Here is a 13,724-nt window from a genome sequence, read left to right as displayed (position 1 = left end):
ACAGGTCTCCACTCCCCATCCCTGGCGACACAGGTGCAATTCAGTCAGGCCTTGCTAGCCAAGTCCACAGTAGTTCTCTGTCCCCAGGAAAATTCCCCCACTGTCCAAGCAGCCCTTTTCTGGAGCTCCTTCCATTTGCCAGTGTCTACCATGAAGGGGTATCTACCACAGATATTGGCCAGACCAACACAGGAGACAGGACCCCTAAGCTTTGTCACTAACCACCATGATTAAGGTTGGGTCACAGCTCCATAAGCCATATGTTCTAGGTCATTCGGGAATGTTGAGTAATGGTTCTAGCTCTGTCTCTAACTTTGTAAACAGAAGTAAGTCAACTTCTGTGCTTACATCTCTTAACCTTTAGAAAAAGGAATGCTTGCCCTAACCTGTTTGGCAATGATGTCGAGGACACAAATCAGATTGGTGCAAAAGACTCAGATAAAAAACCTCAGATAAAAATGAATAGGAAGAATGTGACTAGACAACCGTAATGCAGTGGAATTTAATCTTTTTTATGCCATGGAGTCCTTTGGTTATCCAGTGAAATCTACGGTGCGCCTCCTCAGAAAATGCACATAATCATGGGCACACACACATCCCTAAGTTTCAAATTAATTGGGGAGTAAAATTACCCTGGAGTCCAGACATGGTTTCTCTCCATTCTTAATTAAGAAGTGATTTTGAGCCTAAGCATTAAATGAGTACAGCAAATAGTATTCCCCCTTGATTCACAAGTAGCTAATCCAGTCTAGAAATGAGATTATTAAGCCAACCCAAGAAGCCCAGGACAGCACGCATGGCCATAGTTGGAGCAGAGTGGACATTTTACATTTTTTTTTGTAGTAAATTGAACGTCTATGGATGCAGAGGCCCCTTTTTCAGTAGTGGCAACAAATCTCCAAAGCAAAAGAGGTTGGTGCCTATTTATTTTCTCATTTTCAGCCTTTTCCCCCTTTTAACATCCCTGGTAATATTCAGCAGAAATTCATGTATCTGTCTGACAGGATGAAACGGGATCCATTACAGTAATCCTCACTAATATGTTAGAAAATCAGGGCCTGGGACTAGCCCAAGGGATCAGCCTTAAGAAGGTTCACTATAGCCAGAGGAACATGGATTAACTAGTGATAGAATTTCTGATATTGGTGGTGGAAATAACTTGAGACAAAACCACCTTTCTTATCCCCCCAAATAATGTATTTTTGCATAACTTTTACATAATTTATAGTATTTATATAATCTCAAACTTTCCAGAGTCCTCTCAGGAATATAACTTCCTTTTCTTCCCACCAAAAGCCAGAATGGGAGGAGAAAGAGCATGCCTGTTTTATAGATAAGAAAATTGAGTACTTAAGCCATTAGGTGACTTGAGAAAACCTTGCCTTTTAGTAAGAGATCGAGCCTGAATTTTAACTCAGATACGATCTTAAATCCCACTTTGCTTTGCGGTATCAGAAAAGCAATCATATGCATAATATATAGTTTCAATTTTCAAATGTTCCATTTGAAGCCAAGATGTAAAATGACTTCAGGGTAGTAAAGGGCCATCCTAGGAATTCGAGGCCCTGAAACCTTCTCTCTGTCTGGCTAACCTTAAGCTGGGTGCAAGGTGGAGTTGACAGTTGCCTCCACGCGCTCAAAAAAGGGAGAAAAAAAATCCCTGTCCTTACTAATGCCTGAGATCCCCTTGAACACTGGGCAGTGCCTTTCACGCCACAGTAAGTGACAAGGGTGGAAATGCAAATATGAGGGGGCAAGGAAAGAAGTCCCCATCAGAGCCAGGATGCTGTCTGAAGCTTCATAGAGCTGAGGGGAGAGAGAAAGTGTAGTATCTAAAGGCTAGTGACACCTGTTTCCTCTCAACCCTGCTGTTTTCCCTCTCCACACAGTTCTCAGGGCTCAGAGGGGAACAAAACAAGTGTCTTTATAACCACCAGAGAAAGTCAGTGTTTCTCAGAGTGGTCCCCTAAGACCAGAGCATTTGAATCACCAGGAAGTGCTGGTTAAACATGCAGATTCCCATGCACTGCATGCCTCCCCTCCCCCCCACCCACCCACACCTTTCCAGTGTCTGGGGCTGGGCCTGGAGAATTTGCCCTGCAGCAAGCTCCCAGGAGCAAATTAAAGTTTGAGGACTCTTGCTCTAGAGGCCAAATTAGATCTGGAGAACACTGATGAATACTCACTTCTGAAAGACCTTGAGGAACACACCTCAGGTAAAAGTTATTTTACAACTTTTCTTTTTCCTTATCTTAAAATCACTTGGTGTTTTTTTTTTTTTTAATTATGCAAACCTTATGCCTATATCGTTTCACTTAAATGCACAAATGCAGTCTAACTGTATCGGCATATGGGCTCCTTTCATTTCTTTTCCTTTTTTTCAGGGCTCTTACCTTCCCTGCCTGTCTACTCATCTCCCACGGGTCCCCAGTAATCTATGTTGTAAAACCCTATCTCTAGTCTCCCTAATAACTACACACACAAACACACACTCACACACAAGCACGTACACTCAAACCTACGTGCTTTTTGTATTACTAAAATATTTGTGTTACCAAAATAGAAACATATTTTACATTTTTTCTGTATCTTGCTTTTCTCACTCAACACTATCTAATAGAAATCCTTCCATATTACAAAGTTCAACTCCAGTTTGTTCTTTTAAATGACTGCATATGATTTCACAGTGCAGGTGAATCATAATGTATTCAGTCATTCTCTTACTGACAGGCATAATTTGTTCCCAGGTTCCCACTGCTATGGACAGTGCAGCAGTTAACATCTTTATATTTTTGCATATGTTTTATTTTTAGGGGGTAGATTCTTGTTCATAGGATTAGAGAACTGTATAAGCATTTGCTATAATAATAATTATTATTGATTTTGCAGGATCATACACATTTTTATTTTTAATAGCTTTTTAACTTACTTTCCAAATAAATAATATTATGACAATAATTTCTATAAGGACCCTTTTTCCCCTTTACAATTTCTCATTATAAAACTGTATATTCATAGCAAAATGTAACTAGTTGCATAAATCTAACATATTGAATTTTGAAATGTCCTTTACAACATTCCACCTTTTCGAGTAACATTTGAGTTTCACTAATGTTTCATACCACATGCAAATAATAAATATTGAGTTCTGAGGTGCTATATGGGTATAACCAAGAAAACAAACAAAAGCCACCAACAATACAAAACAAAAACAAGCTGCCTTCAGTGAGACTACCCTCCAAATATTTTAGATTTTAGACAGATAGTTAGATGGTGATAGGAAAAAGCCTCCAACGTTTGCCCTGCCTTGCCAACAGCCAAATCTGATAGGGCAAGTTTTTCTGCATCTAGAAAAAGACAAGACAAGTAAAGGTCAATGAACAGTTTCTTTAAACAATAGCTATTCTCTTCATTTTTTTTTACAACACCAAGGAAGGAAAAAAAGAAAAAAAAAAAAAAAATGTGACCTTGCTAGATCCAGACTTCAACCAGTCCTTGTTTGGTTAGACTATCTGGAAGCATCCAGCCAGGCCTCAAGGTGCATGGACAGTTTACCTGTGGCGAAGTCTAAAGAACCATTTACAAATCTCGGGAAATGGATTTGGAATGGGGTGTTCAAGGGAGATGAGCACAGTAGGGAAGGAGATGGAAGAAGGGCTGGAGAAGGGAGATAGAGCCTTAGGTCTGTGAGCTAAATGGAGAAACGTACTCAGCTTAATTATGGAAGAAAAGACACACACGTAGGATAGCTCGCACAGGCAGAGTTGCTGTGGAAGCACATTCCAGGAAAATCTTAAGAGATTACTTTAATAATAAACCATGCATTCTTCAGCAAGCCATCACGGGATTAACTACCCCTTTCCTAGGCTGGGAACAGTCGTCAGTTTGGGTTTTTTTGTTTTTTTGTTTTTTCTTCTTCCTTCCCCCTCACAGGCAGGTTTTGTGCAAGGAAAGAGTAATGCAAAGACCACAGTTTTTCAAGCATTGCATTCAATTTTCCTCATCTTGATTTTCTAAACATTAATTTCAGTGGTGGTAAGAAAAGACCATGGTTTAGGCAGGATTAACATCTGGGGCGGGGGCTTCGGTGTGATTCTTCAGGTAAGGATGTTCATTTCAGATCCTACTGAGAAGTGAATTTAGGACAGGAGACTGTGTTCTACCAGGGTTAAAAGGGGTTACGTTTATTTTCATTCTTCCGTCTCTCTTTTTTCTTTCTTTCTTAATGTGAGCAGGACACTGAATTACTGCCAGAGCAGTATCTGAGCCCTAGAGATATAAAAATACACTTTAAATCAAATCACAGTTCTCCACTGTCGACTCTGAAGATTTCTGCGTGAAATGACAGAGCAGTCCACCTCGAGCTCTATGTGTGAGCCCACTGCTCACAAATGAACTGTTTTCATCAAAATCTTCTCTTGAAACTACAGCTCATCGCAGATGAAATCATTTTCTTCCTCTGGCTTCTTAGACAAATCCCTTCCATTTGGTGGGGTAGAGCAAACATAAGTTAACATTTCTTAGTAAGAGTTTTTCGATTTAAAAAAAAAAATAGGTGTGGGTGGTCACTATTGAGAAAGTGTTACATATTGCAGTTAAAGGAGAGACCCATTTTGTGTGTGTGTGTGTGTGTGTGTGTGTGTGTGTGTTCTAATTGTCAAAGCCTCTATTTGCTTGAAAGCAGCTGTCATTTTTCCAGCTACTTAGCCTTTGGAAGTGAAACCAACACTTTGTACTTTTGGATCTTAGGAATTAAGCAGACTATCCTAAGATGTACCAGAATTAAAGTTCTTTGCATAAATGTTGTAAATATAGTCCCAAGACCAAATTTTATCTACTTCCTGTCATTCACACAAAGTCATTTTTTTTAATATAGCAAATTACTTCGGAGGAATATTGAAAACTGTCAGCACCACCCTCCCCGCCCCCACATGTCCAGGTACCATGGGATGGCACAGGTAGAAGAAATAGTAAAGGCCGAAAGAGATGGTGTTCTCATTGTCACCAGGCTTTACTGCTCTGCACCCCTGAGTTCTGAGCTTTCTAAGCCTGACCTACTTGAGAGCAGGGACTGTCACTCACACTGAGCTGTCCCAAATTACACACTGGCTTTGCAGTCAGGGCTAGGCTGGGACCACAAAATACATCCTTGGTGTCCCATGAGCCCAATTTGAAGCCCCAGTTTCCAGAGGTAAAATGCAAATCCTGTGTGTTGCTTACTCAATAAAATCAATAACCCCTTCCCATCCAAATCATAATTTAATATTTTCACATTTAGTACACACTGTTTCAGATTTTTTTAAAAAAGGGAAACATGCTTTTCACAAGAATAATTTCATAATTCTTAAAAAGGAAGAAAGCTTCTGAAGATGTTTTACAATTGTTCATGATTTTAAAATATGGAGAAAATGAGTCCCCAGCTTATAAAGGTTCACTAAGGTATGCTATAGAGTGCCTTCCACTGATGAGTACTGTAGAGCAATATTTTCAACCATTTTATTTTTCATATTCAGATACTTGTTAGAGTTGCAGGAAACACTATGGAAATCAGTACAGAGAAAGTCCTGTTATGCCCACACTGTGCGGGAAGCCAGTATATAATCTCTCTGTTTATATCAAATATACAGCTTATTTAGATAGGTTATATAGATGTGAACATTTTTGTTTATATCAGTTTCATAGAGAGTATTGTTTTTATTTCTGTATATACAGGATTATATGTCATATGTAAATAAAGTATGTTTTACGTATACACTCAGATTACCCACCAATTTAAGTGCACCCACAGCTGCCATAAAAGAGACAGGAATTCCTTTAAAGGGGGCAGTCACACGTGCAACTGTAGAGACAGCAGATCTGAGCTGGTATCCACTGCCTCTTGCCAGGAAAGTCAGGAGTGAAGGCAGCCCTTTGTTCAAAGGGCCCCACCGGTTTAGGATGATTTGGGACGCCACATCACTGGAAGCGGCAATCCGGACAAGGAATTTGTGAGATGAAGGTCGCTGGGTCCCACCCCTTTCCTGCGGAGTTTCCCTTTCCTGTCCTTAAGCGCACCCTCCCCAGCGCCTGGTCCCCAGCCCCGCGAGCCGGGCTCTGGACGGCGCCCCAACTCTTTCCTCCTCCCTGGCGCTTGGGCTCCAGGCGATCGCCCCCCGCTGGCGGGGCTCCGGCCGACGCGAGCCGGCCCTGAGCGCCGGCCGCAGTTTGAGTTAATAAACAGTTAAGTTTGGAAGACTCAGCAGACACGTTGAGGGGGAGTTACCCAGCCCAGGCAGCAAAAACATCCCGGCGCATTCCTGGGGAGTCCTCAGCTGCCAGCATCTGATTAGAACCATATCTCGCCGGGAGTGGCCCGCGGCTCCGAGGCTCCCGGGCCGGCGGCTATTTAAGCGCGGCCGCCGTGTCGGCTGCGCGGCAGCCAGGAGGCTCGGGCACCGGGAGTCATGCTCGCATCGCAGAGGCGCTAACTAGCCTGTGAGTAGCTTTTCGAGCCTTCTTCCCTTTGGCTCCATTTCTGACGACCTCCCCTCCCTTGCTTTTCCCCACCTCGGGACACAGACGCAGGATTGTTGGGGCATCATAGAAAGGAGACGGGGTGCTTGGGCAAACAGGCGGTTTTGTGGCCTGACATCCGAGGAATGCTCCCACGGAATGCTTTTACCTTTGGGGTCGGACTCCAGATGTCCCCCTTGTGACATTTAATAAGCACTTAGTGTGTGTGTGTGTGTGTGTGTGTGTGTGTGTGTCTGTGTGTGTCTGTGTGTGTTTGTCTGTGTGCTCGCGCGCCGCGCGCGCTCGCGCGTGCGTGTCTCTGTGCTCCTTTAAAAGCTCTGCGGGCACCCAGGGTCGGACGCTGGTGTGGCTGCTAACCGCCTAATTAACTCCTCCAGGGGTGTTTATTTTTGTCTGTGACAAAGGCTAGGGACCTGGTTTGTGCCCAGGAGAAGCCTTCCCTGGTGTCTGACAAGAGTACAGCATTAAAATGTGAACTTTGTCTTACACCCGCATTCTTAAGAAAAGTATTTGCCCAAGAGGCTGGACAAACTTATTTGAAATCCCTGGAGCTCTGACCGCCGTTTAAATGCTGTTTGCCTGCTTTCTGTAATCTGGAAAAATTAAGTAAGAATTCTAGGAAAGGGGGAAAAAAATGAATGGGTTAAAACGGTGGAGCACCAGTCAACATAGCGGTTTTCATAGCATAGAGCTGACTCTGTTATTTGTTTCTGCTGCCCTTTCCTCTTGACTTAATTCTTAGCCTGGAATTCAGGTCCACAGTCAGTTTTAGCAGGGAGCCGTTTGGATCCAAAGGGAAATCTAACTGGATTAAAAACACTTAAAGAATCTGGATGTTATCTCCACACCCCCACTCCACCCCCTCCCAATCTTATCCTTTTTCTTTTTAGTTTGTGTTTGGAAGCAAGAGAGGCACTCTGTAAAATGAGAAGAGGAGAAATAAGCTTCCAGACACATGGAAAGACTTAAAAATTATGGAAGGGCGACTTCATGAATAGTAAATGTTGTTATTGCACTATAAAGTGACTTAATGAAAAAATTTCTGGCCCTAATCAGGCAAAGCACTGGAGTGGGGGAGAGGGAGGTAGAACTCACTCAAACAGAAGGAATGGCTGAGCAAAGAAGGCAGCTGCAAAAATGCTTTCAAGACGTCTGTCTGATAAGGCTCTTGGAATGGCTTTGATGGGATATATAATTGATCTTCCTGCAGTCTTGAGGTTGGCTCCCCACACAGGAGTGTCAACTGGGTGTTGAGGAAGGAGGAACTAGCTGGGAATGGGGGAGCTTAGATACCAAATGGCTTGCCTCCATTCTCTGTGACACCTCCACCTGGCTTCTTCAGCCAGCAGCCAGACCTTGGTTAGGCTGCCCTCCCCTGGGCCCAGTGCTCTGCCCATTCCAGGTTCCGCCTCTCCCTCATGGAAGGGAAATAGGCCTCCATGACACTAGCAGAAAGTTTATTGCCTTGAGAATTCGAGAGTATTTGGGATCGAGCTCTCCTTAATCTTTGGGGAAGGTCTCTTTTGGTTGAAGTGCTAGGTGTGTGGCAGTAAACAATGCTACGTTTAATACACTGTGCCCTGTGCAGTGTGGATAGTCTTGTTGGGAGAGCACAAAGGAGGCCTGGTGGTTTTCCCCAGTGTGTATTTCTGGTACAGGTTATTTCTTCTACATCCCTAATCGGGATCCTCCTAGAGCAGTCTCGTTTTTTTTCCTGTTGGTGATGAATAACTTCACTTCCCCTTCCCTTCCCACTCCCGGCCCTGTCTCTTCTTATCCAAATGGCTGCCTAAGAAATCAGTTCTTCTTAAGCTATACCCTTCTCCATTTTAATGTATGGCCAGAACAGGCAGATGGGAAGGGAACGTCTTCCAACTTTGAGCCTTGACACACTGGTCGTTGCCATTCTGATGATCTTGGACCCATCAGATCTTCTCCTGACGATGTGAGAGAGGGACAGGAGCATGGCACTTATTCAAAGCCTTGCCTCATTTGTTAAGGGCAGAATCCAGAGTCTGCATTTCCACTCAAAACTTTTTATAGTTGTGGATTCAACTAAAAGCCTAAATTCCTGTGCATTAGCTTACTTGTGTTGTCCAAGAGGTTGAATGGATTTCAGCCATCTTGTTTGGGTTGAAGGGAATTGCTTTTAAGATGCTCGTTGGCTTGAGGGGGTCCAGGGATCCCTGGAAGCTACTGACCAGCCAGTTGGGGTGATATTTATGGGCCTCCTCGGCCGCAGTTACCTGAAGATTTAGAAAGCAGGAAGGCAGAAGCTTTGGTCAGCAGGAGGCTTTGCGAAGACACAGGCTGTTAGTGGTACAGCCAGTATGCACTGCTTCATTTCTCCTTCTCCCCTCATATGTCTGTAAGCCTGTCCTTGCTACCACCAATATTTTTTACCAGAATAGCTTTGAAGGTTTCATGTGTTTCCCTTCCTCAGTCTCTCCTGACTTGAGGATTTAATTAATGCTTTTCTTGGAGACAAAAATAAGATGCTGAAAGATTTGAGAAGGGTGCCAAAGACAGAGCTCTCCAGGGTGTTAAGTTGCCCTAATGGCCAGTGGAAGGCTTGAAAGTGGACTGGTTGGGGAGGTTTTGATATTTGACCAAACGCATAAGGTGTTCTACCCTCCAGGCAGAACCAGAATGAGAACTCGACTGGCAGTATGAAACACCTGTGTAACAGGATGTGGTATTTGAAAATTCTTGAGCACTGCTGTGTAATTCTAAAGTCGAAGCTGTGCCACTGAACTGCACAGAGGTAGGCAGGAGTCACATTTAGTTGAAATAGCTGTAGTGTCAGATCTGTCGGCTTAAGGGAAACCTAACTCATGGTAATGTATCCTGCCTGGATTAGTCCTGTGACTCAGAAGGAAAGGAGGCCATCTAGTCCCCTTCTACAGAGGACATGCTAATTTCTGGTGAGGGGAACAAATGACGCTAAGTATGGACATAAGGGGCAAGCACACAGGCTGGCTTCCCCTTCCCACCTAGCACAGCTGAGTGGTGGGAGTGGTGGTTGAGAGTGTGGGTTCTGGAGCCCATTGCCTCAGTTCAAATCCCACAGACAGCACTGGTGCTCATGTGACCATGAGCAGATTGCATCATCTCTCTGTACTTAAGCTTTCTTATCTGGAAAGAATAATAATACCTACCCCCAAGGCTTATTGGGAAGACTGGTAATCTAATGTGCTTAGAATGCTTTATTTTATGTTTTGTTTTCATTTTGCTCCCTGAACCACTGAACCACTGAATTATGTACCTGGGTGAAAACTGACAGTGGAATAGGGAATTTCTTTGTCAAAGTTGGACCCCACCCGCCTACCTGAAAAATGTTAATCACTTAAGCACCTAATATTAACAAAGCCAGGGAGTTTGCTGGGCTTATGCGAAACGGACTGAGAGTTACTCTCTGTTCTCTGCCTGGCGCCTGCAGTTTAGTTTGGTCAAGCTGACCTCCTCTGGTCTCATTTAAGTCTTTCCCACCTCCCTCCCCCGCCCCCAGACTCTCTACAGAAAGGGAGCAATCCTTCCCCCTGAAGTCAGCATCATAGCAGAAGGAAGTGGGAAAGGAGGGACCACCCGGACTAAACTGAGGGCCTCGGCTAGAAATAAAAAGTCTGAGTCAGTAGAGCCCCATACTGTCCTTGCCCTCATAGCTGGGCAGGTTGCCATGGTTACTCCCCTTCCTGACTCTTTCTCCTACCTTGGAAGGAAGCCTGAGACTCCAGGGTAAGCAAAATCTGAACAAATTGCTTCCTGGTCTGAAAATGGAAGTTACTTTTTCATTAAGTGAGGTAGAATCTCCTCTCTACCCAGCTTATCCTTTTCCTCTTCTTCCCAACTTATTCTAATCCAAAATTTTACTCCAAATGTTCAAATTCTTGCTAATTCCTACATTGTTGCAATAGAGAAACAGTAGGGCTTATGAAGCTTCAGGAACATAAAAGCTATTGTCTCAATATAGAAGCAGCCTGGCAATGTTTCTCTGCTGCCATAACTTATAACTTAGCCCCTAAGCTAGCTAGCGGCAAGTGACCTTTAACTACTGTAAAATTTTGAGTGAACTGGGGGGTGGAATGGGGTGGTGCTGAGTGAGTGTCACCTGCAGGGACGTTACCAGGAGGCAGAATGCATGAGCGCTGTCACTTAGATTTTTAGGTAACGATGGAGAAAAAGGAGCAGGTAGATTAGGAAGTAAGAAGACTGGAAAAGCTGGGTTTGAAACGTTCTCCAGCCTGGAAGGGATTGGAGTGAGGGGTTTATGGCTTAATATTTTCTCTGGGTAAAAAGCTATCTTACTTCTCCTTAGCAATATGATGCAGACTTAGATCTTCATGTAACAGATGAACTGCCATAAGTTCTCATTTAACTGTTAAATTCATTCATTCTTTCAAGATGGGACACTTAGGAGTTCCTATTGTGACTCAGCAGTTAATGAACCTATTATCCACGAGGACTTGGGTTCGATTCCTGACCCCGCTCAGTAGGGTAAGGATCTGGTATTGCCGTGATCTATGGTGTAGGTCGAAGATGCGGCTCAGATCCCACGTTGCTGTGGCTGTGGTGTAGGCCTGCAGCTGTAGCTTCAACTTCACCCCTAGCCTGGGAACCTCCATATGCTGCGGGTATGGCCCTAAAAAGACAAAAAAAAAAAAAAAAAAAAAAAAAAAAATGGGACACTTAGTTAGCTAAATGTAGTTCATGACCAGAGAGAACTCAGCTAAGACTGGTTCTGGTTCTTAGAGTGTGGTCCCCAGACCAGCTACATCAGCATCACTTGGGAACTTGTTAGAAATGCAAATTCTCTGTTCCCATCCCAGATCCACTGAACCAAATATGAGTAGTAGGGCCCATCCAGCTGTATTTCAACAAGCCCTTCACATTAATGTTCATAATTCAGTTGTTCAGTGGAAAGCATAACAAAGTAACTGAATTCCTACAGCCATGAAAGTAATAAAGCAAAGCATTTAAACATAACTCAGTTTAACTGAATCTCAGAAAGATGAAAAAGCAGAGACCTTTACATTTTTCCTACTATCTTAAGTATTTCTTTCTCGATTCTTGGAAAATCAACCTCCTCCTTAGTTTCATATTATCAGCTTGTTTCCAATTTTTTTCCTTTCCTTTGGGTTTTTTAATTTTAATTTTTATTTTTTGGCCTCTCCTAGAGCATGTGGAAGTTCCCAGGCCAGGGATCAAATCTATGCCATGACAGAGCCACAACAGTGACAACACTAGATCCTTGGCCCAATGCACCACAAAAGAACTCCCATTTGAGAGTTTTTCAAAATATAATTAATTTGCATTTATTAGGAGACTATCCCAGTTACATCTTTAAAAAAAAAAAATTCTGCAAACTAGATCATTACCTTTGAACCAGATGGTTTTCTCTAACCTATAAAACTTTTTATTTTGTTTTTTCAAGCCATGCCAAAGTGCCCATGAAGGCCTCTCCTTAACGGTAAAGGAATCTACAGCACTTCATGTTTATGGTTTATGAAGCACTGTCCCATTCTCCCATTTGACTTTCACTTTAAATAACTTAAGGTAGAAGAGATATCTCCATTTCTTAACCCCAGTATGATCAGTAGATATCTGCTTGCCCAAGGTCGTATCTGTAAGTGGCAGAGCTAGGATTCAAGCATAAATCTTTAAGATTCAAATCTTGATATTTATCTGAGTATTTAGTAAATACCTAGTTGTGAAGTATGTTGCTAGGCTAGCAATGGCAGAAATCCCAGTGAGGAGATACCTAGAAGTAAGTCTACATTGTGTGAAGTAAAGAATGTAGACCGTGGGTCTGCTTTGGAATGACAGTACTGCCATTCCTCAGGCATGCTACTCAATGGCTCTGACCATTAGTCACCTTGCAGAACAGTCCTAAGAAAGACTGATGTTAATCAGAGACTAATGTTTAGCAGAGATCACACCTTAAACTGAAAGACACAAGGGTATGCCCTTAGAAGGAGAGAATTGGAATTCTGGCTTTGAAGAAGCAACATAGGTTAGTGGTGAAGAGCATGGACTTTGAACTACAAATAACTGTCCACAACCCAGCTTTGCTATTTAAGACGAGATATAACAGTTGAGCTTCATTTTCTCCATCAGTGAAATGAGTTGCCTCCAAATCGAAATTAAAGGAGAAGCCATAAAGAAATTACTTATAACTAAGCTAATGATGGAAAATGGTTTTGTTCTCATTGTCTGTGGTCTTTAGGCAAGCTAGACTCTAGAGGTGGACACATCTAGGCTGAAAATGAGAAGACCGTCTTTCTTACATACTGTGGAACCATTAAGTGTGCGAGTCAAGCAAGAAAATGTGGCAATGCTTCATAAACCAGTGCAAGCACTTAGATGTTACCTCTTAAGGTACCATTAAATCTCCTCTGGGCAGGACAATTGAGCCCCTGATGTCTAGAACTGATCCATACCCAAATAACTGGAAAGCGAAGAGTAACTTCATTGATGTAACCATGTTGGGTGTAGCTGCCCTCCTTGTTCTAAACATTTCACTCACATGACCTCACTTATTTTTCGTATTTTAAGTGTCCTATTAAGGGGCCAAGACCTGTTCTAATCTATAATATGTAATACAGATGCTAAAGTGTTTTGTGTTGCCGTTTAGTGTAGCAGAATTAAGCCAAATGCATTTAAATATTTGTCTGAGCGCTTGCATCGACCTATGAAGAATGCTGAACCATTCTGGTCTTGGGGCACAATGCTAATCCAGATGGGAAACAAATAACTTACTTCTGGATCAGAAGTTGGAATGGCACGCGTAGTAGGTGCTCAAATATCTTAAAGGAAAATGTCAGCCGTGCTTTACTACATCAGCGTTGGGTGGTGGTGGTGTTATTTGGTTTTGCTTGGAGTTTCTTTTTTCAATCTTTGCCTCTAAAGTCAAACATCTTAAAGAAAATCCCATTTTTGAAGTAGAAAACAACTACGTAACCACTGATAGAAGAGGCTCTTCCATCTATAGCTGTTGACAATAAGGAGATGGAATATTGATTTCTGCCCAGATCAAGGTTCAACTATAGCTGAAGCTTTTCAGAAACATTCATGTAGTTAAAGTGAAATGATAGTTTTATAATGTCCAGGCTGTCTTCTGAAGGATGTATTGATGCATAGATGCTTGCTTCACTGCCTAATAACTTGTTTTTGAGGTTTCTGACTTGTCTGGCTGGTCAAATTTTTCATTGGTT

At 42.7% G+C, this 13,724-nt stretch overlaps 1 protein-coding gene across 5 annotated transcripts in view; it reads left to right on the top strand.

Annotated features, from left to right (window-relative positions):
• The window catches only part of DAB2 (DAB2, clathrin adaptor protein), a 186,300-nt gene that overhangs the window by 124,743 nt on the left and 47,833 nt on the right, over positions 1-13,724 (top strand). The window contains exon 1 of one of the 5 annotated variants that reach the window (XM_021076652.1): positions 5,823-6,474. The exons of 2 other annotated variants lie outside the window; for them this stretch is intronic. The gene's annotated coding sequence lies outside the window, so the exon portion shown is untranslated. Of the gene's footprint in view, positions 1-5,822; positions 6,475-13,724 lie in introns of those variants that run through there. 2 more of the 5 variants (XM_021076649.1, XM_021076653.1) reach the window with 2 other exon arrangements.

Source organism: Sus scrofa, chromosome 16 (assembly GCF_000003025.6).
Source record: "Sus scrofa isolate TJ Tabasco breed Duroc chromosome 16, Sscrofa11.1, whole genome shotgun sequence".
Classification (NCBI taxonomy): Eukaryota; Metazoa; Chordata; class Mammalia; order Artiodactyla; family Suidae; genus Sus; species Sus scrofa.
This window is presented reverse-complemented; position numbering and strand designations above follow the sequence as displayed.